Here is a 27,891-nt window from a genome sequence, read left to right on the forward strand (position 1 = left end):
TCTTATTATACAGGCAAGTAAAATGGGTGTTAGGTTATATGACTTACCAAAATCAAGTTGATAAGACATGAAACCAGAATAGGCTCCAGAAATAACTAACTCCCAGTTGTTAGTAAAAATATCAACCCCATTTACCAACATCTTTCTTAAGAACACATCAGTGAGTCTGTTTGATACCTTCCACTTTATCATATTGATTCTCAGTTATGAAAATAATCTATATTTCATAAGTTTCCTAACATATTCTGTATTCTGATATTTTGTATTTCCGTCAACCTCATTCTTTTGATGCAATCACATTTCCCAGGCCTCCACCCACCACTGATTTTCAGTACCATTTTACTGCAGATTTTAGCTGTGGTGGCAGAGGGGCCTTGCTGTCACCTAGCATTGCTCCATATCAAATGTCTGGAAATCCTGAATTTTTTTCGTTGGCCATTATCTTTTCATCCACTATGGTCTCTCTCATTCCCATTTCTCCAAAAATCACTCATTCATTATATAGAGCCCTATAGTCTATGGTTTCTGTCATTAAATTCCTCTCCTCCAGGCTTTTCCTGTCCAGTTTATGATGCCAAACTGTGAATAACCTCTCACTGTCTTTCAATATGCTGGCTACTTATTCTTCTACAGTGACTACTGAATAAATTCCAGTCACAGATGAGTTCCAAAATCAGCATTTTCTTTCTATTACATGGATGATGATTCCTGCTACAGGAAACCCCCAAATTATAAATTGATTCCAAAAATATTTTGATCTTGACCTTAGCTGATCTCTCAGCTCTTTCAAGACTCTTCACTTGTTTTTGCTCTTGGTCAGGTTCTTCTGTTTCATTCAGGAGATATTCTAACTCTTCATGTTATATTCCTCAGCCTTCTAGTCAACACTTTCTCCTTCACCTTCAGAGTGACATATTTGAGACATTTGAGGCCAACCTGTGTGAAATCTCTCAACTTTACGTGACCCTCATTTACAAATATGCTCCTGTTTCGACTGTGGGATACCTCTTCTGAAATGGAGCCTAATGACGACTGGTCTCCATGCCCTTGCGTAATCCCTACCTCTCCTGTATGGCATGGACCTAGTGACTTGCCTCTAAGGAATAGAATATGGCAAAAGTGATGGGATATCACTTTGGCTATTAGATTATAGAAAACAGAATTCTGTTTGGCCCTCACTCTTTCTCTTTGTCTCTCTGTGTCACTCTCCTTGGCTTGTTCACTCTGATGAAGAAAATTGCCATGTTACAAGCTGCCTAGAGAGACCAGCAGGACAAATAACTGGGGGCAACCTCCAGTAACCAGCAAGGAATTGAAGTTTGAGGTCCAAGATCTCACAAGGAACTAAACCCTGCCAGCAACCAGGTGAATGATCTTGAAAGGTTATCCTTTCGAGTAGATCTTTGATAGCTTAGACTCTAGCCTATACCTTGGCTATAGCCTGAGAGACCTGAAGCAGAGAACTCAGCAAAGACGAACCTAAATTCTCGATGTACTGAAGCTGAGAGATAGTAGTATTGTTATTTCAAACCAATAAGTTTGGGGATAATTTGTTTTGAAGCAAAAGATAATGAATACTTAAGCTATCCTTTCCTCTAGGCTTCAAAAATCAAGTGGTCCTGATCAACCTCTCCCATATTCTCTTAATCTCATACCTTACCTGACTTTGCTGCATCCGTTTTCTTCTCTTTCCTTTTCACTCTCAACTTCCCCATTCTCTATCTTACCAAAATGAATGGCACCCTGTGCATGTGTCCTCACTCACAGGTGCCTTATTTTTCTACTTCTCCATCTCAGCTGCACTACATAAAAGATTATTCTACTTTTGTTTTCTCTACGTTCTCTCTTTCAATCCAGCCATCCTCTCACTTCATTATAAACTGGCTTGCATGTGCATCTGAATTTACTCCAGCAATTTCAATGACAGACATTCATATTGTCACATCTAAATAATGATTTTTACTGTCCAGGATTAAAACTACCTGCCTTTAAAAACAAATAAATATTCTCTCAATGTTTTGAGAGTATTTGTCCTTGCAGTTTGCAAGAATATTAAAATGCTGTTTTCTTCCTGCCATGCTGAAAATCTCCTCTTCATCTACTTCACAGTTTCCCTTCTTTTGTTTCATCAGTTCTGAACTAGAGGTGACTTTGTCCTCTGGGGGACATTTGGCAATGTGTGGAGACACATGGGTCACAACCAGAGAAGTCAGGGAATGATCCTGGATTCCAGTGAGAAGAGGCCCCAATGAAACTGCCAGATATCCTGTATTGCACAGTACAGCCTCCTGCAACAAAAACAAAAAATTATTCTGTGCAAGACATCATTAAGGGCAAAGTTGAGAGATTCTGCTCTATTCAATATCTAAAATGGACTTTTATCCAACATTTAATTTCTCATCCATTTATTTTACCTAAAAAATCTCATCTGCTCTGTGGCTTCAACTACCACCTGTATTCTGAAGATTTTCAAATTTACTGTAACGTACTGACCCTGATTTTTTGACTCTCAATGCCCACTAGATACATTTAATTGGCTGTGTCACAAGCAGAACCAAGTTTGTGTCCTTTGTAGGGACATGGATGAACCTGGAAACCATCATTCTCAGCAAACTGACACAAGAACACAAAATCAAACACCGCATGTTCTCACTCATGGGGAGTGTTGAACAATGAGAACACATGGACACAGGGAGGGGAGTACTACACACTGGGGTCTGTCAGGGGGAAATAGGGGAGGCACAGCAGGGGATGGGGAGCTGAGGAGAGATAGCATGGAGGGAAATGCCAGATATAGGTGATGGGGAGGAAGGCAGCAAATCACTCTGCCATGTGTGTACCTATGCAACAATCTTGCATGTCCTTCACATGTACCCCAAAACCTAAAATGCAGTAAAAAATAAATAAATAAAAACAAGCAGAACCAAATTAACATGTAGATAGATTTAATTTCCCCATCATAAATCTCCTGTAGTAACCCTACATCTGGCAATGGCACTGTCATGACCATATGATAGGCTAATCCAAAAACGTCCCACATCAATCCCCAAATCCTGTACATTTCACTCAAATGCCTTTTTATGTTCCAAAGTATTTTACTCACCTCAATAACACCTAGCTTTCCTTCAAGTCTTGGGAAATAATGTGCCCCTCTAGAGGCAAAGCCAATATGAATTCTCTTTGCTCTCATAGATTCAGGTCGTGCATCTAACATAAAACTTGCCATGGTGTGTTGAAGCAATTTGTTTATGTTTTTGTGTTCTCTGATGGAATTTAAGTCCCTCTAAGTAGGAATCCTTGTCTTTTTCTGTTGGTGTGTGTGTCTTCTGATAGTATAATTTCTGAGAATTCAGATAATGTTAATAGTAGCTAACATTGCTTGAGAGACTATTATATTCCAAGCACTGTATTATTTTTATTTAATCCTTCTAACAAACCTTTGAGATAGGTACCATTATTATATCCATTTATAAGTAAGTAAACAAAACAATAGAGAAGTTAAGTAAGTCGCCCAAGTCACATTGGCAAATAAATGGCAGAGTAGAATTTTAAAATTATGTTTCTACCTCCAGAACTCACCATCTTATCCACCAATCCATACTAATACTAATTTCCCTAAGCTTATACCTACTGTTCTTCTCTGGGAATGATATAAATTACTTTAATATTAATAGGATATATTAGATAGTATTAAAATTAATCTATAGCATATAATATAGTATATAATAACATGTTATATTATTATATATCCCATAAATCTTTATTACACCCTATTTATAATAATATATTGTTAATAGTAATACAATTTAGTAAAATGTGGTCACTTTAATATTTTTTGAAATAGGAAAACTGCAAAACTAGAATGTTCTCAGAAAAGATAGTTTTTCCTTTCTATGTGCAAGATATCCAAATCAGTGTATCAAATCTTCTTTGTGTACATGAGTGGAACTGGGAGGAAGGGTTTAATGAATCCAGATAACTTAGTCAAAAATCACTGAAAACAAGTGGAATATACAGGTTTAAACTGAGTTTGAAAATAAAGATTGAGACTCAAAATAAAGCACATAAGTGCCCTAATAGCACCCTAGACTCATAGAATATGTACTTGCTGAAGCGGGTGGGCAGAACCTAGACTGGTCATATCATTCCAGAACAGCAACAAAGAACACCAATTGTTCTGGGTGTGCACTGAAGGTATTGGCAAAGTTACTCTCCCACAGATCTCTGGAGGGCCTGCATTAGACCCATCTTAATTCTTTCAGTGCATCTTTTCAAGCGTGACTTTTTTCCATATTAAATTACATGTTGGTTCTCTTATTAAGCAACATGTTAAAAATTAGTTTCCTATTTTTTGGTGAAAAGCATTTGGCAGCAGGAAGAAAAATATGTTCAAGATATTTGAGCTACTGCTACACACCTGTTCCCTTATAACCTGCAACAGAAGTACTGGCCCATCAGAGAAGAAATTTCCATGACCTCTTTAGCCTCTTTTTAAATATTAATGATGAAGACACTGTAAGGATTTGTCGCTTCAGTCACAAACAAACTCCCGTTTGTTTACTAGTTCTCTAAAGTGTGTGAGAAGTTTAATAAATGACTGATCCTCACAGAACACATTGGGCACTTTCCCTAGGGGACATCTATAGTCACAAAACAGACTAGAAATAACTCAATTAATGCCTGCTTCCTGCTCCTGGACAGACGGAGGACCGATAGGCTGAGAAATCAGGACAGACTTCCCCGGAAGCTGTACAGACCTAGCACCTGGTAGCAAATCCATAACACTCAATAGCATAGGATGTTTCTTCTTTTTCTTTTTTTCTTGCTTCTCCTTGCTTATTAAGTAAAAATTCTAACAACAGGCAATATAGCATAAAGGAAAGAATACTGGCTATAGTTCTGGATGGATGGAGTTCTTCCCTCTAAGATCTTAAATCTCAATTACTATATCTGCAACATGAGGTATGATATCTTTTTTGCAAAAGATTGTGAATTTATATATAATATATATACAGTGGTCATCACATCTGTGGCCTCACTAAATCAAGGTATTTCTTTTCCTGATACAACTGTATTTCAAAATAGGCAAAGCAGGAAAATCTCAAAGTGGAAACGTGTCCTTAACTGTAACAAGAAATCTTTTGCTTTCTCAGTATGTATATTTTGTCATGCTAACTCATTAGAATAGTCTTACAAACAGATGCATTAACAGAGTGCTAGATATATCATAGATGTTTAATAATGGCTTATGATTGACAAATTAAAAATAAAGGAAAACCTGAATTCGTGTCCTTTGGAGTCCCTTTTGCATTATTTAGGGGTAAGAAGGGTGACGATCAAGGCAGAGAATGCTCTGGGCCTTCTTTGATTTTGGTTTTATCCAAACTAAAATTGTTGTGTTATGAAAAACATCTTTTCTAGGTTCATAGTTCTTACTTATTAAAAAAGAACTACTGTAGTCCCTTTTATGATTATAAAAATAATGTATTTTATTACAGAAAATTTGGATATATTGAACAATATAAAGAATAAAATAGCATTACCTGGAATCCCACTAAACAGAGCAAATATTTGTTAAAATCTGTCTTTTCCTAATGTTTTCTTCCTCTGTGTGGATATATATATATGGGTACATCTATCTACCTACTATTATCTATCTAGCCATTGATTATCATTGATATATGTAAACACATACCTATGAATAATATCTGACATGTATTATATGTATATGTGTATATATACATACATTTAATATAATTTGATAATCTACTTCACACTTAAAAATAACTATGAAAATTCCATATAACTTTAAATACTCCTTTAAACTATAATTCAATAGGTTTTCCTAGTATTTCACAGTCTAGACATTTTAGCTCATTCCCAATGATTTAATTTAGATATTTTCTGTTTTTAATGCACTCATTTCTGCTATGGTTCACATCTATATAAAAATATCTTTATACAGATCTTGGAATATTTTGCTAAAATAGGTAGAATTACTGAGTCATATGATAGAAACTTTCAAGAATCAATTATTTACTGGAAATGTTACCCTTTGTAATATTCATAACTTATTATTTACCTCACAATTATTTTAATATAAAAAGTTTTATGTTTATTTTGTCAGATATATCAATTGTTTTCCTGTGTAGTTTTGCCTCTGTTTTATACTTTAAATGACTTCTGAGTTTATGCTTATTTTATAGTTTCATAATTTGACTTTTTTATAGTATTGAACTTTACACAAAATTTTGCAATACACCTAGCAGTGATTTCAGTATTGATGTGAGAGAGGAAGATAATATTCTTTGCATCAAAGACCTGATCCATTTCCTCAACACTAATGATGGGCTAAATCCTTCTTTCCTCATTGATGAAAATATCTACCTTTATTATTTACTAAGTTCTCATTATATTAGGACCCCTTTCTCATTACTCCATTCTGTTCTATTGATCTATTGACTCACGGAATTATCCTTTCAAATACTAATTTTTTTTGTTCACCTGTGTATAACTTTGGTACACAAAGAATAGGCTGCTGATAGTCAGCATCACCCTCACAGAAGCATGTTAGAAATGAAGACTCAGTTGCAGACCTTCACAATAAGGGTCTCTATGTTATTCATATGCACATTAAAGTTAAATATATGCATGTGTATGTTCATTGCAACACTATTCACAATAGCAAAGACATGGAACCAACCCAAATGCCCATCAATGATAGACTGGATAAAGAAAATGTGGTACATATATACCATGGAAAGCTATGCAGCCATACAAAGGAATGAGATCATGTCCTTTGCAAGGACATGGATGGAGCTGGAAGCCATTATTCTCAGCAAACTAATGCAGGAACAGAAAACCAAACACCATATATTCTCACATATAAGCGGAAGCTGAACAATGAGAACACATGAACACAAGGAGGGGAACAACACACACTGGGGCCTGTCAGGGGGTGGGGTGGGGGAAGGGATAGCATTAGGAGAAATAGCTAATTCATGCTGGGCGTAATACCTAGGTGATGGGTTGATAGGTGCAGCAACCACCATGGCACATATTTACCTATGTAACAAACCTGCACATCCTGCACATGTATCCCGGAATTTAAAAATAAAATAAGTAAAATAAAAGTTAGGAACTTCTTGGTACAAAACTGTTTCTTTTAGATGTTGAGCCTATTCTTCTTTTTGCTGGCTGAATGAGGGGAGGAGAGTAGTGTGAAGACAGGAGAATCTGGTAATCTAAATGTTCATATTGGTTAACCGCATTGTGAAAAACAAACTTAGAAAACAAGGGATGCTTATTCACATCCTCGCTATAATTCCTCCAAATTATCTTATAACATAAGACCACTTTTTACAATACAACTTCCAGTTCTGGGCAGCCTCTGTCCTGTTTTCTTCACTTAAGGTCTAGGGAAAAATAAAAGAAAATCATAAATTCAAGAAATCAAAAAATTTCCAGCCCAACTGCTTATATTAATAAAAGGCCAGCTTTTGCTAAAACAAAATAAAATTTAAAAGTTTCTAATTTTGTTTATAAATCAATGTCACTGGACTCATTGCAGATTTTAAGTTTCTCAGTGAACTGCTTCATATGGTACTGCTGAAATGTTAGCATTAAAGTAATGTAAAACTAAGCCTTTACAAAGAAGGAAAGAAAAAAAACTTCCTTCTTGTCTTACCAACACTGCTATTATCACATAGTGTGTTTCACATGATAAGCCATTCATTAAAGCATCACCTACTGTTTTTTTCCTCCTCAGAACCAGCTAGAACATGATCTGTCTCTGCATGAAGATGTTGGACCTCTGACCTTTTCTGTAGCTATTCCAGACAAGTATAATAAACAGAGTTCAGTAGGTTTCTGTAAATCTCTGATTATGTTTACTGTGGAATCCAAGTGTTCATCTCAGGCAGAAAAATTAAGGTTGATTTTCAAATATTATGTACAAACTCTAGCTACTAAGCATTCCATAATGAGCACTTTGGCAATTTAAAGCAAATTAGGGTTCCCACTAGGCAAGGATGACATGCACTGCAGTCAAAGAAAAATGGTATGTTGTTAATGGAGAATATTCACTGAGAATTTACAGTAAATCCAGAGAGCTCTCCTCATTGCAATTTGGGGGAAAGAAATCTTAGTGTACTTCATTACTGGGATTTTGTGTCACTTTTAAACTCTCCTTCCCGGATTTTCAAATCTTAGTGTATAGAGGATGGCTAATGAGTCACAGCCCAGTATCAATGGGTGGTTCATTAGAGTGATGCATTTTTGGGAAAACAGTTACCTTTTCACAAGATTATCATTGAAAGAACAGTTCAATGTATCCAACTACTGCCAGAGATTAATGCAGGGGTTTATTAAAATGAGAAATGAAGTTTTTATTTTCATCCAAGCACAAAATATAATCAGAATTGCACTGATCACACATGTGAAAGAACCAAGATGTTACTTACTAACTCATTATAAGAAAATTATTCACGTTATTTATTTAATTATATAGGAATATTCAACATAGCATATCGCAGAAAAGTTTAAAGACATAAATAAGCATAAAGAAAATGTAAATATCATTACATAGAAATGTAAATATTCCTATTAGACAGAATCATGGTTAACATCTAAGGTTTATATCATTGGAGAGTATATATATACATACACACACATATATACATGTATGTATACACATGTGTATATACCAATAAATGGATATATGACAAAAGACTACAGCTATAGTATGTTTGTGTGTACAGCTATAGTATGTATGTGTATACTAGGTGTGTGTATAGTATATGTGCATATATATGTATATTTACATATAGTGATTTATTTATGTGATATTTACATGTCTTGTGTGTGGGTATATGTAAATTATATGCAAATGAAGATAGGTATATGTGCATTTATATTCTCTGTGTGTGTCCGTATGTGTATGTATGTGTGTGATGGAATATTACTTTTAAATCAACTTACAAAATTATATCTATATCACACACACACACGCACACTTACACACACAAACACTTATTTCCATGTCAAAAGATCAATATCCATTTTGATGATATTCCATTGTGGAAATTTTACCATCATTTGTTTTACTATTACTGAGCATTTAGATTGTTTTATGTTTTCTTACTATTATAAACAACATTTTAATGAAAATCGTTTATATAACTGTCTGATTAGTTCCTTAAAAATAATAGAATTACTGGGTCAATGACTATGTTCTTTTGGGCCTCATGAAAAATATTACCACATTATCCTCTAGAAAGCTTGTATTAATTTACCTTGCTCCTGGCAATGTATTAGAGTAACCTTTCTTATCCTTAGCCAAAATAGATGTTATCATAAAAAATTGTTAATTTGATAAAGCAAAAACCAATATATTGCTTACTAGGAAAGTTGAACTTTTTCCTATGCATTTTCCTACTTTTCTATTATTGCATTCATTTTGTCATTATTTGGTTGTAGAACTTCTTTATACATTAAAGGTGTCATCCAAATATAATACATATATAGCGAATATTTCTCCATTTTGTCGTTTGCCTTTCTCTTTGTTCTTGGTGGAATTTTTGTTTTGTTCATCAGAACAAAAATAAATTTTATATGGTCAAATAGATCAATCTATTCATTTGTAATACCATGCTATAAGATAATCTTTTTACCTTATAAAACACCAACCTATTTTTTTTTTTACTTCTGCTGGGTATTACTTTTTGATATTTAACTCTCATAACCAACTCAAAATTACTGTGATACAAGGAATAAGTTAAGGATCCACTTTTTCAGATAATTTATCATTATCTCAGTCCTATTTATGAAATATCTTTTTATGTCACTATTTTGGAATAATATTGTCATCTACCAACACAGACACATATTATATATATAGTATGGCATATACACATGTACACACACACATACACACACATGTGCATGAGTCTGTGTTTGTTTCTGACATTTCTTCTCCATTCTATAGGCATTCCTTTCTAGTTCTGGAACCAATTCTTCACTATGGTAATTATTGTTATAATTTAGTATATATTTTAGTAGCTTGTAATGAGAATCCCCTACTAATTACCTTTTATCCTCAGAATTTCATTTTTTTTACCCAATTTTTTTTTTTTTTGAGACAGAGTGTTCCTAAGTCATTCAGGTTGGAGTGCAGTGGCATGATCTCAGCTCACTGCAAACTCCTCCTTCCAGGCTCAAGTCATTCTCCTGCCTCAACCTCCCAAGTAGCTGGGATTACAGGCGCCTGCCACCACACCCGGCTAATTTTTGTATTTTTAGTTGAAATGGAGTTTCACCATGTTGACCAGGCTGGCCTTAAACTCTTGACCTCAGGTGATCTACCCTCTTTGGCCTTCCAAAGTGCTGGGATTACCGACGTGAGCTACCTTCACCAGCCTACCCAATTATTTTAAAATAAAATAGGGGAACATTTTCATCAATAGATAAAATTAATTGTTTATTTATTTATTTTAGACAGGGTCCCACTCTGTTACCCAGGCTGGAGTGCCGTGGCACAGTCATGGCTTACTGTAGCCTCTACCTCCTTAGGCCCAGGTGATTCCCCCACCTCAGCACTCGAGTAGCTCGAACTACAGGAACGTGCCACCATATCCGGCTAATTTTTTTGTATGTTTTGTAGAGACAAGGTTTGCCATGTTGCCCAGAATGGTCTCAAATTCCTGGCCTCAAGAGATCTTCCTGTCTTGGCTTCCTAAAGTACTGGGATTATAGGTGTGAGCCACAAGCTCAACCAATATAAATTATTTTTAATTTGAATGAACTGATTCAAAACTAGAAAGATTTGATATCATGATATTTCCATATAAAAGCATAGACATCTAGGCCGGGCGCGGTGTTCACGCCTATAATCCCAACATTTTGGGAGGCTAAGGCGGGTGGATCACGAGGTCAAAATATTGAGACCATCCTGGTCAACACAGTGAAACCCCGTCTCTACTAAAAATACAAAAATTAGCTGGGCATGGTGCACGCCTGTAGTCCCAGCTACTTGGGAGGCTGAGGCAGGAGAATTGCTTGAACCCAGGTAGCGGAGGTTGCGGTGAGCCAAGATCGCACCATTGCACTCCAGCCTGGGTAATAAAGAGTGAAACTCCGTCTCAAAAAAAAAAAAAGCATAGACATATTTTTTCATATATTTAATTTTCAATCTCTCAGTAAAAGTGCAGTAGTAATCTTCATATGGGTCCTGTCTTCTTGATTAGTTTTATAACATTGGTATCTCTAGAAATATGTTATATCTAGGGATATATAACATACATATATGTTAAATATTTTTGTTAATTAATATTAATGGGTTTCTATGTTTTTGCTTGCTCTTTGCAAATTATATTTACTTTTATAATGTTTAATGCACAAAATTCTTATCATTAGACCTAATCATTTCATGCTGATTTACTCAGATTTTCTAATTAGATCTATGCTATTATACCTACTATATCCATAATTTCCAAGATATTTATAATTATGTATGTCAAGAATATGATTTTTAAGATTCCAAGAAACCTGATGACAGGCTATCTAACCTAATCAGTTTCTGGCAAATCCAATCATGTCAGTGTTCATTCTCTTTTCATTTAGGTTAGAATGCATCCAAATCATGTTGTATTCTCCTTCCTCTACTGTAGCAGATATTGTTCAGAGGATCCCATATGGCATCAAGTAAAGCGCAGACCCTGGTCTGAGGCATTTGTTTTCTGCTGACACCTTATGAAATCCCCATTCCCCATTCACTGATGCTCTAGTTTTTACTGAGCCCAGGGAGGTCGAGGCTGCAGTAAGCCATGACTGTGCCACTGCACTCCAGACTGGGCAACAGAGGGAGACCCTGTCTAAAATAAACAAACTTATGTTCCCTTTGTCCTTGATCACTTGTTGCATACTACAAAACTGTATGTGCCTTCCATCATGATAAATTTGACATATCTTTGGACTAAGGCACTCTCTCTCTCTCTCTCTCTCTCTCTCTCCCTCCCTCCCTCCATGCCTTCTACAATTTCTGTACCTATATGGGACACGGCAAAAATTGCCCTATTCTCTGTGGATGTCATCTGACACCTTTACCCACAATACCCATCAAGTGATCCACACTCTGCTGCTCTGCAACTTTTGTGGCATGGGCCAAATCCGCAAGGCCAACACCTTCATGTACAGTTGGGCAAGTAACCATGTTTTTCTCAACCACCAAAAAAGGTGTTAGCCAGGATTTTATTTAGACTCTATAACACTATGACAACTTTCAGCCATAAAGACCAGATCTTACAGATAAGAAGGATATTTAATCTCCTTTCCTACATTTTTTGTGAAAGTTAATTACCTTTTGATTTGAAAATCACTATGCTAGATGCCAACCAATTATTATTATTATTAACCATGTGAACATTTTTAATAAGCTATAGTAGTAACAATACCTGACCCCCTATTCTTGAACATTTAGATTCATATATAGAGTTACATGCTTTGTATATAACTTAATTAACATTTACTCCACACCTACGAACTTGCTTCTATTAGCACCAAAGACAAAACCCTGCTGCAGATAAATTAAGGAGTTTGCCAAAGTTATACTCCTTGAGTGAGGCCGAACACAAATTTATCATAGTAACAAGTTATTTTCCCCTGTTTTGACATTTTTCATCTAATTGAGCACAGGTTCTGGATCCAGATTGGTTAGGTTCAAATCCCAACTCTGCTAACTTTTAACTGTGTGATCTCAAGGAATTCACTTAACATCCCTGCCTCAGTTCCCCCTTCTTTAAATACAAATAGTAATAGTTCCAAACTCCTAGAATTGGTGTAAATATTAAATTAGTTAATACATCCAAAGTCCTAACTAGCACATAGTAAGCACTCAATAAATGTTAGCTATTAGTATTACAATCATGTAATTGAAAGTATAACTGTATAATAATTATGCAAATTACCATTATGAGCATATAATTATTCATATTGCTGCTAAATCAACAATTTTGTCATACTGTAAGTCTAAGCATTTTCTTCACGTGATGGAATATTTACCATTCCTTTCTCTTGCAATTTATTTTAATTCTGTAAAATAGAGGCTAATCTGGGCACTCAGAAGTCATAACAAGGTCCAGCTCTATGCAAAAACCATGAAGAATGTTTAAATAGAGCTTTACAATTTACAATGCACTTTCACATTCTTGCAGCCATTTACCTATATATTCCCACAAGAAATTGTTGCAATAAAATGCTTCATGAGTGTGTTCATTTAAAGTGAAAATGTACTTGAGACTTTGGGGCTCGAGAATTGCCTTTTATTTATTGGTCCAATAAAAAATATCATATTATCTACTTCATCTACTTTATCCGCAAGGTGCAATATTGTTATGAATATATTCTGCATGCATTTATGGATTTTATCTTTATCAAATTCAACTTAAATAGCAATTTAATCCAAGAAATCTGGTTCAAATGGGAAAAATAACAGATGATCATTTTATATTTCTAAAAATCGACTTGATTTTACTTAGAAATGGCATTGTGGCAGTTTTTAAATCTATGCTATTTGTATGAGACCATTGTGTCTAGGTTTTGATGTAGGTGCTTTTAAAAATTTGTCTTTCTGTTTTCTTTGTTTACATATAACCATTTCTATTAGCTTCCCATTCTTTCTGTCTAAATGATCATCTTTCTTACTATGAAACGCTGATCTACTTTCAAGTTAGCCTTTGTTTTAATCAATACAAATAGTTTTTCATTAAATAATCTATATTAACCTCTTCATTTCTACCTAAGGAGTAACTCAACTGATATCATTAAAAGACCAAGTCACTCTTTTTGGGGGGGTGTCAATTACAATTGGCACATAACATCTTGCTTTTATTTCTGCAGCTGCACATGCCCCTCATTATATGCTACAAGTTTTAACATAGCAGCATGTGATTTAAAGTCAAGTTTTGTCAAAGGAGGTCACGATCCCATTAAGGGCAAGGTTTCAAAATCAGATGCTAACAGGTGCCAGTCAGGGAACTTAAATGGTGAAGTCAGCACGTTATAAGACAAATAGGGAATGAGGACAATCTCAGAGATCAGGGAAATGGACGCTTCATGTAAAGGATCAAGTACTATGAAATCCACTTACTTGCTGCCTGACAGCAATGTGTGTTCAGTGTTGCCAGCTCTTGAGATTTCTTCTTTCTGGAAATTTAGATTCGTTTTAAATGTAAAATCTCTCATTTTTTTAAGTCTTGGTAATCCATTCAATATTTTTTAAGACACTGTAGTTATCACATGTGCCATGCTTGTATGCCATCTCTGGCACATCAGCATTTAGTTAGTAATTTAGGTGTAATCTCTTTTATAATGTAGAGTTACAGCATGTGGGAGGTGGAATTCCTCAGGTTTGTAATTGAAAATCCCTGCCATTTGTAGATTCTCCTTCCTCTTACATCAAATGACATCAAATTCTCAGAAGAATTTACACAGGAAAATGAATGTATTTTTTAAATTGTGTGCCTATATGATTTCAAACGTAATGTTTCCATTTACAGTAGCCTCCAAATATCATTTCCTAATTAGAGCCAACCCCATTAGAGATTTATTTTGCTAGGTGTCTTTTCTTATCTGTATTAAACACTTTATTTAGTTTAGAGAGGAAAGCACTCCTCCCTCTTCCTTGCTTTACCTCTTACTATTTTCAGATATATACCCTATAAAAGACTAATTAGAAGACTAGATTGAAAATGCAACATGCCAGACACATAATCAAGGATTTCACTCAAATACACATCAGCCGTAGTGAGAAGTCCCCAAACAACTACACTATAGGTTGAAAACTATAGTTGGTCACAGCTCTTTCAACTAGCACACAAAAGTTTAGCCTGCAATTACCACACATAACACCCTAATGATGAGCCTAGTGACAGAAGCCACAGGGACACACTGGTTGCTTTTGAGATAGCTATGTTTTCTTTTGGACCTTTCAGGCCTAGAATGCTGAATGAATTTGCTTGGGTAATTTAGTGCATTTGTGTTGCTCTCTTTTCTTATCAATTCTCCAGCTTTTGAAAACATCCATTTACCCTCTCTGCACTTCCTTTTCTTTCTTTCTGATTTAAGTTTTGCCTAGATTATTTAAACTCTACATGGTAATCTAATTTCTTTCAAAACATAAAAACTCTCCCTTATTTGAGAAAAGCCTTTACTATGTTGTTAGCACACTGTTTTGTATACCAAAAATAATAATAATAATAAAAACACCATGACTGATATTGTGGGAACATTCCAATCATTAGTGCTACTGCCAGATTCTCCATAGTTATTCAGTAGCTAAAGTTTAAAGTTATTCATTTTCCCTCTGAGTGCATTTTTTGGACTAATATGAATATTTGACATAACTATTTACTTTGTTCATTAAATTAACATTTATTTATTAAGTAGATGAAGTCAATGTATGCCTAACTCTCCATTTCTCACAACACAATGGATATTTCAGATTTTCTTTCTTGTTTCAGACAATAAGGTCTTTTATTTTTGGCACTTTCGAAGATATCCGTAGCCATCTGTTGATTTATATTCCACAGCATTTGTAAGTAGACAGAATAAAGAATCATCAACACTTTTTTCAAGGGAAACTGAGGCACAGTAGATGGGAGACACTGCACCCAAAGGAACTGTGCATTTCACCAAGTAAGCAGACAATCATACACACAAATGCTTAAGGGCAACAAGATACCCGAATGCTAATGCGACCTAGAGAAAAAGCACAAATTCCATTGAATGAGGGGATGACAGCAACTTACAGTCATCATAGCTGCAAGTATGATGTGTTTGTTTGTATTAGTTAGGCCAGAGGCATAGTTCTCCAATAACTTCTCAGGTCTATTGCAGTTGCCTTTAGAATTGATACCCTCCCACTTTTCCCTGTTAATATGGCACAATCCTTCCAAAACAGAGCTGCCATATTTGTGCCTTATATTTCATATTTTCTTTTTTGAGTTAAGATATATGTCTATGAAATCACAACTCCTCTATTTTTTAACCCCGGACCAAAGATCATTTGACAACACCATATTGCCCCATTTTAGTCTGCTTATTTATTTATTCATTAAAAATTCCTACTGATAATTATAAGCCAAGAATTTTTGGAGTCACAAGAATAAAAAATATGAATAATATCCAGTCTACAGCTTTAAATCTAATGATTCACATATGTCAATAGTTGATTACTATGCAGTGTTAAAGTGTCTTAAAGTATATTTACCAGATACAATGGGCATAAAGGAAGGAGAATAATCTGTGCCTTGAAAAAAAAATTGAGAAAATTTTTTCAAAGTAGTGAATTCATTTTGGTTTTTCCAAGATGAATATAAGATAGAAACTTTTCAGTGAATAGAACAATATAACAAAATAACGTGTTTAAAATAACACAGCATGATTGGGTAATGATGAGACTAGACTGAAACACAAGCAAGGTGCAAGCTGAAGCTGGAGTTTAATGTCATGCTAAGAAGTTTACATTATCTCCAAAGGACAACAGGTAGCCTTTGAAGGTTACTAAGAAAAAGAGACAAATGCTACATTCTGTACTATATAATACAGATAACTTATGGCAGCATAGAGGATAGAGAGAAGAGAAGAAAGCACTCAAGAAGACCCCTTTGGAAAATGTCTCAGTAGAACACAGAAGTCCTTATCAACTTGATTTCCAAGGTTGATCAGTGTAATCGTTTCCTTGTTTACAATCCCAACTCCCTTCCCTAGCTTACTGCTTTGCTGTACCCTCTGCAAAACCACGACGGTGTATTAATCCAACTCTTTTCCTACTCTATGCCTTCCTGGGGCTGGAGAGAAACATATAACCTGCTACTTGTTCTTGACTTAAGTCCAGAAACAACAACTTAACCTTAATGCTATCAGGCAGATATGCTCTGCTTATCTCATCCCACCTTCCCAGACTATTGCATCCTTTTCTCTATCCAAAACTCCAACATTTCCTTCCAGATCCTAAATTTAGCTGATCATTGGGCTTCCCATTTCATTGAGAAACCTGAAGCAGTTAGACGAGACAAACTCCAATTATCACATCCACTCACCTATCAGCAACTGAAACCACATAGTTTGCCCTCAGTTACTAATAATACATGTGTGCGTGATGGACGTTAACATGTAGATAGACAGAGCGATAGAGATACAGATAGGCATAGGCATAGCTGTATTTCTACTAAATGTTTCTGTCTAAACCCAATCTGTCCATTTTTACACTAGACTCAAACTTCTCTCTTACTCATACATCATCCCATCAATTATCCTTTCCTACAACATCAGTTTTTCTCTCTGCTCACTCCTGTCTTTGTATAAACATGGTATTTATTCCACCTTAATCTCTCTCTACACACTCTTTCCCCTTCCACCTACTGCCCATCACTCCTCATAAGGGTTGTTCAAATTCCTGGTCACCAATTTTTCTACTCTCATTCTCTCTCAAGCCTACTTGAATTGGCATTTTACTTGAAACATTGCTGATGCCTCTTTTGTTCAAATCACCCATAGTCTCCATATTGCTAAATCCAATGCCGAACTCTCAGTTTCTATCATGCTTGATCCGAGAGCACTTTTCTCACGTGGCTTCCAGGATGGCACACTCTTTTGAATTTCCTCCCACTTCGCTATTTGCTTTTTTTGTATGCTTTTTTTTTAGCTTTTCTTCCTCTTTCCAACCTTGTAGTGGTGGATGCCATAGAATATTGTGTTATTTTTACTACACACATTCATTTTTCTTGACTTTAAATGTCATCTATATGTTGATGACTCTCAAATCTTCCTTTTAAAATTGAAATTCTGTGTTTTGAAGACTTTATCTCAGTTTCCTACATCTACAGATATTTATATAAATAAAAGTTGGAGCTCTGGGCACAGTGGCTCACACCTGTAATCCCAGCACTTTGGGAGGCTGAGGCGGGTAGATAACCTGAGGTCAGGAGTTTGAGACTAGCCTGGCCAACATGGCAAAACCCTGTCTCCACTAGAAATACAAAAATTAGCCAGGCCTGGTGGCAGGCATCTGTAATCCCAGCTACTCGGGAGGGTGTGGCAGGAGAATTGCTTGAACCTGGGAAGCAGAGGCTGCAGTGAGCTGAGATTGAGCCATTGCACTCCAGCCTGGGTAACAAAAGCAAAGCTCCCTCTCAAAAAAAAAAAAAAAAAAAAAAATAGAGCCAGTTTAAGATGAATACTAACTCAAATGCATGCTAAATATTCTCAATACCTACTAAGCCATTTTTATTAAATAAGTTTTTATTCTAAAGCTATTATTCTATATTTTTCTCTCCTCCAGATTCTAGCTATGAAGAAGAGGAAGACGGTAGAAAAAAAAGAGAGAGAGAGAGTTAACTTTCTGGGGGGAGAAAACAATTCCTTTCATGTGATTCACTATGTTTCCCCTTCCCAAAAGACTTCTACCGGAAATGAATTTACAGTCTTTACAAACCAACTTAGAAGAAAAGAACCATTCTCACTAGATACTCATCTGCTGACAATCAGGAAAAAAAAAAAATAAATAGAATTAATTGATTGGTCGAGAATTCTTTGGTAAAACATTTATAAAGCATGAGAAATTTGCATAGTTGCTATTTAAACAGGCTGGATAATAACACTTTCTAAGAAAATAAATGAGGAAGAAAAAGCCTTTTTAACCCTACGACTGCGTATACTTATATAATCTCCAAACTGCAAATCAACTATGAATTACTCATTATTTCAGTGTCCATATTTTCCAACAGATATTTTCTATTGCCAAAATGTCTTTTTCATACAGTTGAAGTTCAACTGTATTTTACAGAGTTTTGCTGTCCACACAGATATCCATTGAAAAGTGATGACTATTTAGAAATTTTAAAGATTTTTTTTCTAATTTGGCTGACCAAGTTAACAGATGTCTCATATAGTGTTTTGTATACCAATTTTCCTGATGTTAGCAACATTTCCAGTTAAAGACAAAATTACCCTCCACCACCTCTCAGATTGACAGAACTATTAATCCTTTTTAACTTAGCTTCTGCATTTGAAACTTTTTAGAACTTCATGAAATTCTCTATTTCATTATTGGGAAAGGCCTTATCTCCTGTCATTTTTAAGGAACTATTCCATGAATTGTTGACATGATTCACTTTACTGGAGAGGAGTCAAACAGTTCACAACTTAAGCTGCCAATCCTGGTATTAAATGAAATTTCTAATAAATTAACTGTGGGCATGGGTCTCAAGAGAAACCAAGGCGTCTTAGTTATTTAGGTGTTGTTGTCTCAGTTTTTAGACCATTGGCCTTTTTGTCCCTCCCTTTATTGCCATTTTCTACTCAGCTTTTGTAATTTCACTAAGACAATGAATAAAATAAAATTTAAAAAATCCTTTCATTTATTATAACAAAGTTACCAGTTGCTTGCAGTTTACTAGCATAGGAGACAGGCAAAATTTATTTGCTAAATAGAACATTAGGACTCAAATAATTTTAATTATATACACAATGTTTCTATTCAGAATTATATGAAGGCACCTACCTCTCCTGAACCTAGGTCTGTCCTATGCTTTCATAGACTTCTCTCATTCTCTTAAGATCTCACTGAAATAATAAGAAACTAAGAAATAGAATGTTAAATATTTGATCAACCAGGTATTTTAATTTAGACAAAGTACTCAGTTACCAATTTTTCACCATTATCTTCACATATTTGGCTGATGGAGACTAAATAGACTAGTTGATTCAATCTCAGTTAAACATTATTTGGGGTAGCCATAAAATAGAAAAGGCACAAGCATGTCCATGTTTTCAATAAAGCAAGCCATAACATAGGAAATTCTACCAAAAAATATTGTAGTCTTCAACTATGGTATTCAGAAAGCACTCATCCTTCTGTAATGGAGAAATAGTTAATAGTCTTTTAAAAGGCTAGCTCTAATTTTCAAAAGGTTTGGACAAAAAACAAGCAAACACATTTTTTTTTTTAAAAAAAAGTCCAAATGATAAGTAAATGAAAGCAAACTCAAAACCACAAGTAAATGAAAGAAAATCATGAGTAAATGAAGGCAAACTCACAAAGCCACATCTTCAGTATCAGGAAGGACAAATGCAAGCAAATCCTAAAAGAGATACTCCAGCTGATTTCTCTGGCCAAGTTCCTCTGGGAGAATATTTTCAGTTTAGGGTCCCATGGCATTCTAGCCTGGTCAGTGTGAGACTTAGCCCAGCATCAGGCTTTGACCTCAACCATTTAGACAGAAACTTCTTCATGGAGAGGGGAATTACATTTACTATGATTGGGAAGGGTCAAAGGGCCGACCCAAGATAATAGGCAGTGGGGCATGGTGACCAGAGGGACCTCCAGACTTGTACTGCCTGGCTTCAGATCCTGGGCTCTCCATTTACTGCCATGTGACCTTAAGCAATTTCAAATAGACAAAATTGGAATAATAATAGTTATATATGAATATATATGTGTGTGTGTATGTATATATACACATATATATACATACACACACATATACATATATGTCCAGTGTATATATATACACATATATATGTACACACACACATATACATATATGTCCAGTTTTTCTGAAGATTAAATGAGACCTAACATATATAACATATTTAGTACACCAGCAATAGATATTAATATAATGATCATTGAGCCAAGCCTAAAAAACAAATATTTGAGCTTCAACTCTATGCCAGTCAACTCATCCTTTAATTATGGGTCTATGCGGCAAATTAATTGCTGCATTAGAGATTAGCACAGAATATTCTGGGAGCAGAGAGGTATCAGGGAATGTTTTTCTGGATGAAATAAAAACTATGCCCCAAACACAGTATTAAGTTTTGTGGACATACATCAAAAAAAAAATATTCCCTGATTCTTAAGGGCATGGTAGAATTTAGATCAATTCAAGCCTCAACTTAGATCTTTTGGTTCCAAAGTCACCGTTTGTGCAAAATGGGACTGAGTCACACTCATTCCCATTAGTCTTTCCTATCTTCTATTTCCCCATTTCTCTCTAAATCCTAATATCCACAAAACAGTATCCTATAGAAGGAAAAATTAAAATAATCAGAATTGAAATAAAAGTCATTATGTGTGCTTCCCATTTCTCAATAGGGTTTCCTTCACGTACATAAGAATAATAGTTAAAATGTGAACCCAGTAACATCTGGAAAGAAATTCCAGAATACCATATAATTTGCTCTCTGACTCTAAAATTATTTTCTCTATATTTCTAATATCATTAATATATTAACTATAATTACATTCTTATGAATGTGGAGTAGGTAAAACACCTTCGTACCTCTCAAAACAATATTTGATGAATAATGTAAAAAATATATACCCCCACCTGCTGAGTTCCAACTATAAAATAAAACTGGTAGTAGCAATTTTAGATTAGCATTCAACAATTACCTAACATTTATTAGTTCTTTTAAATGTTTTATTAGAATTGAAACAACCAATATTTGCTCATGTTTCATTAAATCCCATTTTCAATGTTCAGCTCAAACCTAGTGATAAAGGATGGTCCTTTGAGCTTAGTGGTAATATCATCTAAGCCTGAAAATAACAGAAAAGACTTCAGAGTCAACATCTCTTTGGTCTAAGGTAACAAGAATACCTGAATAATTACTCAAAATTATAATACTAATAAATCATGAATAAAGAACCACTTAGAGTTCATCCGGTATGAATTATTTTAAGCATGTCTAATAAAAGAAAGCTTTAAAAGAGCATTAGCAGAATTTATTTAATTGCAATGCGTGCAGGGCAATGTTATATTATGTACCTGTGGCTTTTCAGAATTACACACAGTCTTGTGCTTAATGTGTATAATCAAACAAGAAAATAATAAAACTGGAAACCATTCTTCAATGGTAAATTTTAGCCCACTGAGCTGTCAATTGTGGATGGATTCATGATTGATCAGAATAATACACAATGGCACGGTGTAATTCTTTATTGTGATGTTGTAAAATGGAGTATTGCTTCTGTTATTTTATCCAGTTTGCTTTTATATGACAGGGTTTATTGTGCGTTATGTTGTAGCTCATTCCTCTGTTCACAATGCCTACTGATGTGTAATTATGACTTGTCTGAACTGTAAGAAGGAGCAGTAAGTGAAAGGAAATCTGCAAGCAAGCTTGATTTATGAGTCCTGATACTATATTACAGTCCTAATCTGTCTGCTTAACTTAGCTTCGGGCTAACTTACTGTGTAACATGCTTACGATTAGCACTATAGCAAGTTGTGGAAGATTTACTCTGAAAGAGCTACTAGACTTTTCCTTTAATGATTTAGTCATTATTTCAGTCACAGGTAGGACAATAAATTATTTCTTTTATAAAGACCTTGTGTCAAGGAACAACCATTATGAAGGCATTTTTATGTGGTAACAAAGACCAGTGTATGAAATGTTTTCTCCATGTTAAGTATCATAATGTTATTGGTTATGTTTTATGATGAAACTGGCCATATTTCTCTTCTTTTTCTTTTTCTTTTTTTTTTTTCCATATACAGTAGCTTTTGCCTGGTGCTACAATTGCACTGTGAGAATATCTATTTTGATCCAGGGCATCTACTTTTTTGCAAGAGTAGCCAAAAATAGAAATTACTATGGATGAGCAAATGAAAGCAAACCCATAAAGCAATGACCTCAGAGTCAGCAAGGAAAGATGTAAGCAAATTTGCCTTTTTTAATCACCATTCACAAAGACAGATACAGCTGGAGTTAAGCATCACAGTACCGATATTGAATCCTAGCATATTCAATTCGCATGCTTTTAGTAAATTAAAGTTATAAATTACCCTTTGTTTCCTCAGATCTAATCTAAATCACCAATAAAAAAAATAGTATCCTCCAAAGCTTATTTGTCACCAGGTTTTGTTAAATGTCTAGGGGAAAAAACAACTTGAAAAATCATCTGTAGCTCATACTTTGGTGTGAAATAAACAGCTTTGACTATGCATAAGGACATGCATGCATCTGAGTAATTACAGAAGTATCTTTAAACAATATCAATGAGATGGATTTTAAAATGCTGTCATTTACATCAGCTTATTTTTTAAATTGTCTTTTGTTCAGCTTGTTTTCTATTTCCCTTTCTATTTCTCCAAAACACTGCTTCCATAATCAGCAAAAATGGGTTTTAGAAATACTCCAACATATTAATTATTAACTGATTACTTCATGATACATGACAAAGTTCCAAAAGAGTGGCATGAAATTAAACTCATGGTGGTCAACAGAAGGATAGTGATTATGAACACAAGTATCCTCAACTTATACAACTTTGGAAAAGTTACTCAGAATGATGATCTTTTATAATAAATAACACACCCTGTTAAATTCTGGAATTGCAAGAAATGCTTTTGCAATATTTTTGGTCATTCTATGCTGAATAATTAGTTCATTTTCTATTTCTCAGCACAAAAAGTCAGTCTTACTTTGGACTTGTGAAGGTGAATCCATACTAAGAATGCCTCACTTGCCATAATTTCATTTGGGAAATGTATGGTTGACTAGGGGAATTTTTCTCATTTGGACATTGTTGCAGACAGTGTCTGCCAAAATATGAAGATGATATTTACTGGGCCAAAGTTCTGAGATAGCACTTCCTCTACCATTATCAAATTAAACTTGCTTTTTAGCCATTTGAGTGCATTGTAGTTGGAACCAAAGCAGTTTATATGTGCTGTAGATTCAAGTCGACTTCTTTTAATTTGGTGCTTGTGAACTGATTCTTTAACAGTTTGACAATGAATGAAAAATGAAGGCTGGAGGAGAATGCCATTAGAATGAGCTCATAAACTATGTACTGTTCTTCCTACACCAAATATTTCAAGACTAGCGTAGCTCACACTCATAGAATAGACGACAACAAATCTCTATACAACCATCCTAATCAGTAAGAACATCATTCTCTTGAATGGATGGATCTACAAGCACAGTTATCAGTTATTCTGATGCTAAAATTATGAGCTAAAAATAAAGATAAGACTGCTCCAGGTAAGAACTGTCAGTTACTGTATTTTCAATGGCAAACTTTTTTTTTTATACCCAATGAAGCTACATATAGATGGTATCAAGTGACCATATATTTAACTACAACTCAAGGCATATTTTATTACTGAAAATGGTGATATATTTAGGACTCTGAAACCATCAGTAATTTTCAGCCTCTGATAAGCTAAAATCTCCAGTTATGGCCACTGCACCCGAGAGCTTAGATCTGATCTTCCAGTCTTCGCTCATGCATCCTTCCCATTGGCAACAATGCTTAACAAAATTAGGCGGTTGTTACACTATTTAAGAAGCTTTCATTGGTGAAAACCATACAATGTGCAAATTTGTAGTAGTTCTTAAACCAGTGGGCAAAAATAACTTCATGAAGTAAAAATCTTGATAATTACCAGAGTTTTCTTTCAAGAAAATAATTAAAATATACCTTGTCTTCCTCTAGTCACATTTCTAAATAAACAAATTTGAAAAAGAAGCCTGAAAGAGAGCAAGGCATTTTGTGGCTGATAAAGTCACATTATCCAGGAATAAATGAATCGTCACCCTTGGAAAAGTCCTCTTACCCAGCTGTCTCCTGAAGCATTGCTGCTTTCTCTCCAAAGAGCCCTGGATTGGATACAGAAAAATCTGGATTCAGTTCCTTCTTCATTCTATATTTCTGAATTTTTGACATAAGTCATTTCAATTTTCCTGGTCTTTAAATTGTATTATAGTTGCCTTAAACAATTTTGTGAAAATTAAAAGCAAAAAAAGATAGGAAAAATTTATATACTGAGATCTATCACAATCACCCTCTCCACACACTCGTGCATATATGTATAGGTACATATATATCTTATTATCATGTTCATCATGATATTTATCATCATCTCATAATGCTGCCATCACAGCAGTCACCTTGTGTGTCCCCAAACCTAACTTAATCCGTCACTGACCACAGTATGCACATAGCAATCATGCTTATGAATTTCAGGGTCTCCCCCTATACTACCAAAGCATTTCCTCTCCAACATATCTAATATTTTCATTTTTCTTAATGGAAACAAGCTATCATACATAGAAGAGTCCCTTCTCTAACATTCTGTTTGACTCAACTCTTTTAGAGGGGAATTTAAAATCTACCTCCTTTGAGAAATCTTTCCCAATTAATAGAGATTTGTAATGCCATTTGCATCATCCCATGCCACCTAATCAAACCTAAGCCCTGTGTATAAACAACTATAGCAGTGCCACTTATGAATCCAATATTATTTATGTTTCTGTCTACTCAATTTGTTATTTGATGTGTATTATGTTTATGACTGCGTTTTTACTAAGTCTTAAAGCCTTAAGGACTCAAACTAACCATGCTTTGGGAACATGTCCTATTACAGTTGAGCTGTGCATTTCTAGTAGATCTGGGGCTTCTTTTTCTTCATAATTAGTTGATTGTATGACACACTTATTCAAAAATAGTTTGAAAATAAACATATTGTACATCTACTTAGGTTGACTCCTGCAAATAAAAAAAAAATGAGAAATTCTTGACACCAGAAACCTGTAACTTAAGAAATAAGTTACAGAGGTAGAAATATTTACTAAACTAAAAGAAGTGGATTTTTAGATTTTGCTTTTCAAACATCAGTTGAAAGTAACATATCACAAACTGAAGGTATAAGTTTTAGAAACACAAAATAAAAGGTAGGGTATTCCAGGAAGATGAAGAAAGTAAAATCTGGTCAGATGCAAAGTAAACACTTACTACACTATAATGGAATACATACATCAATGCTTTAAACAAAATAAAAAAGTCATGACTTTACACTCAGGAAACATATAACATTTATGGTGAAGCATATATTTGTCATATGGTCTTTATTAAGGTTGGCGATCATTGCTTTCACTGTCTATCTGACAGTGATACTGTGCTAAGTACTTACCTAGTGGCGTGAAAGAAAATAGGTATTTGTATAACTATCAATCTGATTCTCATTGCCTGTCCCTCTTATTGGACACATCTTCCTCTGTTCATGATCATCTTCACCTGTCTCCTGGACTGCCATTCCTCTTAAGGAAAAGGGATCTGCAATTACGTCCTAAAAGAAAAGAAAAATAATGTTACCTTGCAGTTTTTTGTTTGGTTTGTAACTTTGTATTCCCAAATAACTATGTCCTCCTTCTAGCCACCAAGTTATGCCTGAAATGAGAGAAAATCTTTGCTAGGCTGTATACACCATGTCTGAGTGTGTGTGTGTGTTTGTGTGTAATAAAAATTCTTTGAAGATAGGAATTGGATTGTATTCATATATAAATCAACAAGCCAAGCACAAAGACATTGCACCTAGTAGGCACATAAAAATTTTTTATTAAATAAAAGAAGTGATTCAGTTAATCTTAAAATTTATTTTTATTCTATATTATACTAATCCTGTTCCATACTAACAGCATGAGAAATCAATGGCAGGTAGAACTTCTTTTCAGTTCCATACTAATGATGCTAAATGCTTCATGGTTCCTCAATATATAGGACATGCTTCAAAGATGAGAATTCCCACAGAACTTCTTCCATTTGATCATTTTAATCCATTTAAGAAAACTGAGGAGTCAAAAAATTCTTCGGAAAAGATTCAGAGTCAAATAAAAGTGCAAATGCTTTAAAAAATAATATGCTTACACACTTATGGCCATACGTATGATGACTTTGTGAAAACTCTAATTTAATTACACATATTTTATCATATGTCTCAGTATTATCTTCAACCAAGAAGGGCATGTTTTTCAATAGCATTTCTTTGGTTGGTTGGTTTTAATAATAAACACTCTGAAAGAATCTTTATACATTATGCCATCCAAAATCTTCCCAAAGTTTCCCTTGATCAAAATATAATGCTGCTTAAATATGTTAGGCAACATGTACTCTACCTATTTGCATTATGCCAAATGAACTGGATCATTCCAATATGGTGTCACATGTGCATGGAAGCCTGTAGCATTTTATAACAGGTGTCAGAGAAATGTACTTGACAGAGATATTCACAGTAAGGTCATCTGTAAGCACGAACACTGAAAATATCAATAGCCATTAGTTGCATGAGAAGGGACAAAAGCAATATATAGGATAAATAAATTATGATCTCCCTTAGAAAAGCTAAACATATACATATGAATGTGTATTTTTAAAGTATTCTAAAATTTTACCTCACAATTCTCTCTCTCTCTGTCTCATTCTTTCTGAAATATAGAGAAAGACTAAGAACTCTTAAATATGCCAATATATTCAAGACAGAGAAAGACAGAGACAGAAAGAAGTCATTACATCACACAAAAAAATTAAGCCTGTAAATACAAAATAAATGCATGTAATGAAAAATAGTTGTTTTCTTAATGTGGTAGCATGCACTTATCTCTATTAGAATATTTAGAACATTCTGTCTGGTATTTTGATTGTTGATATATATGTCTTCCTCTCTACATAATATAATTCCTCTTATTTATTTCTGAATTTTTTTGTAAGATCCAAAAGGGTGTCATTGAACATAGTACATCTTCAATGAATATATTTTCCAACTGAATCTTAAATTGTAATTTCAAGTACTGTCAGTCTACCAAGAAAACACTGATTAACTAATGGTTAGTGGTGACTTAGTAAGGACATGTTCAGAGGAAAAATCTTAAAGTGAAGTAATTTTGTGAAAGTAACCCTGGAATATCAAGATGACAATTACATTAGTGAAGAACTAGTGGAAATAAAACTAATAATAAATTCCAGCATGCATATCCCAAAAGTTTTGTCTTTTTATGAGATTTTAAATATTTAGTCATAAAATGCAAAAGAAGAGCTTGGAAATA

Source organism: Aotus nancymaae, unplaced genomic scaffold (assembly GCF_030222135.1).
Source record: "Aotus nancymaae isolate 86718 unplaced genomic scaffold, 86718_ANA_hifiasm-v0.15.2.pri h1tg000029l, whole genome shotgun sequence".
In the NCBI taxonomy this organism is placed as follows: Eukaryota; Metazoa; Chordata; class Mammalia; order Primates; family Aotidae; genus Aotus; species Aotus nancymaae.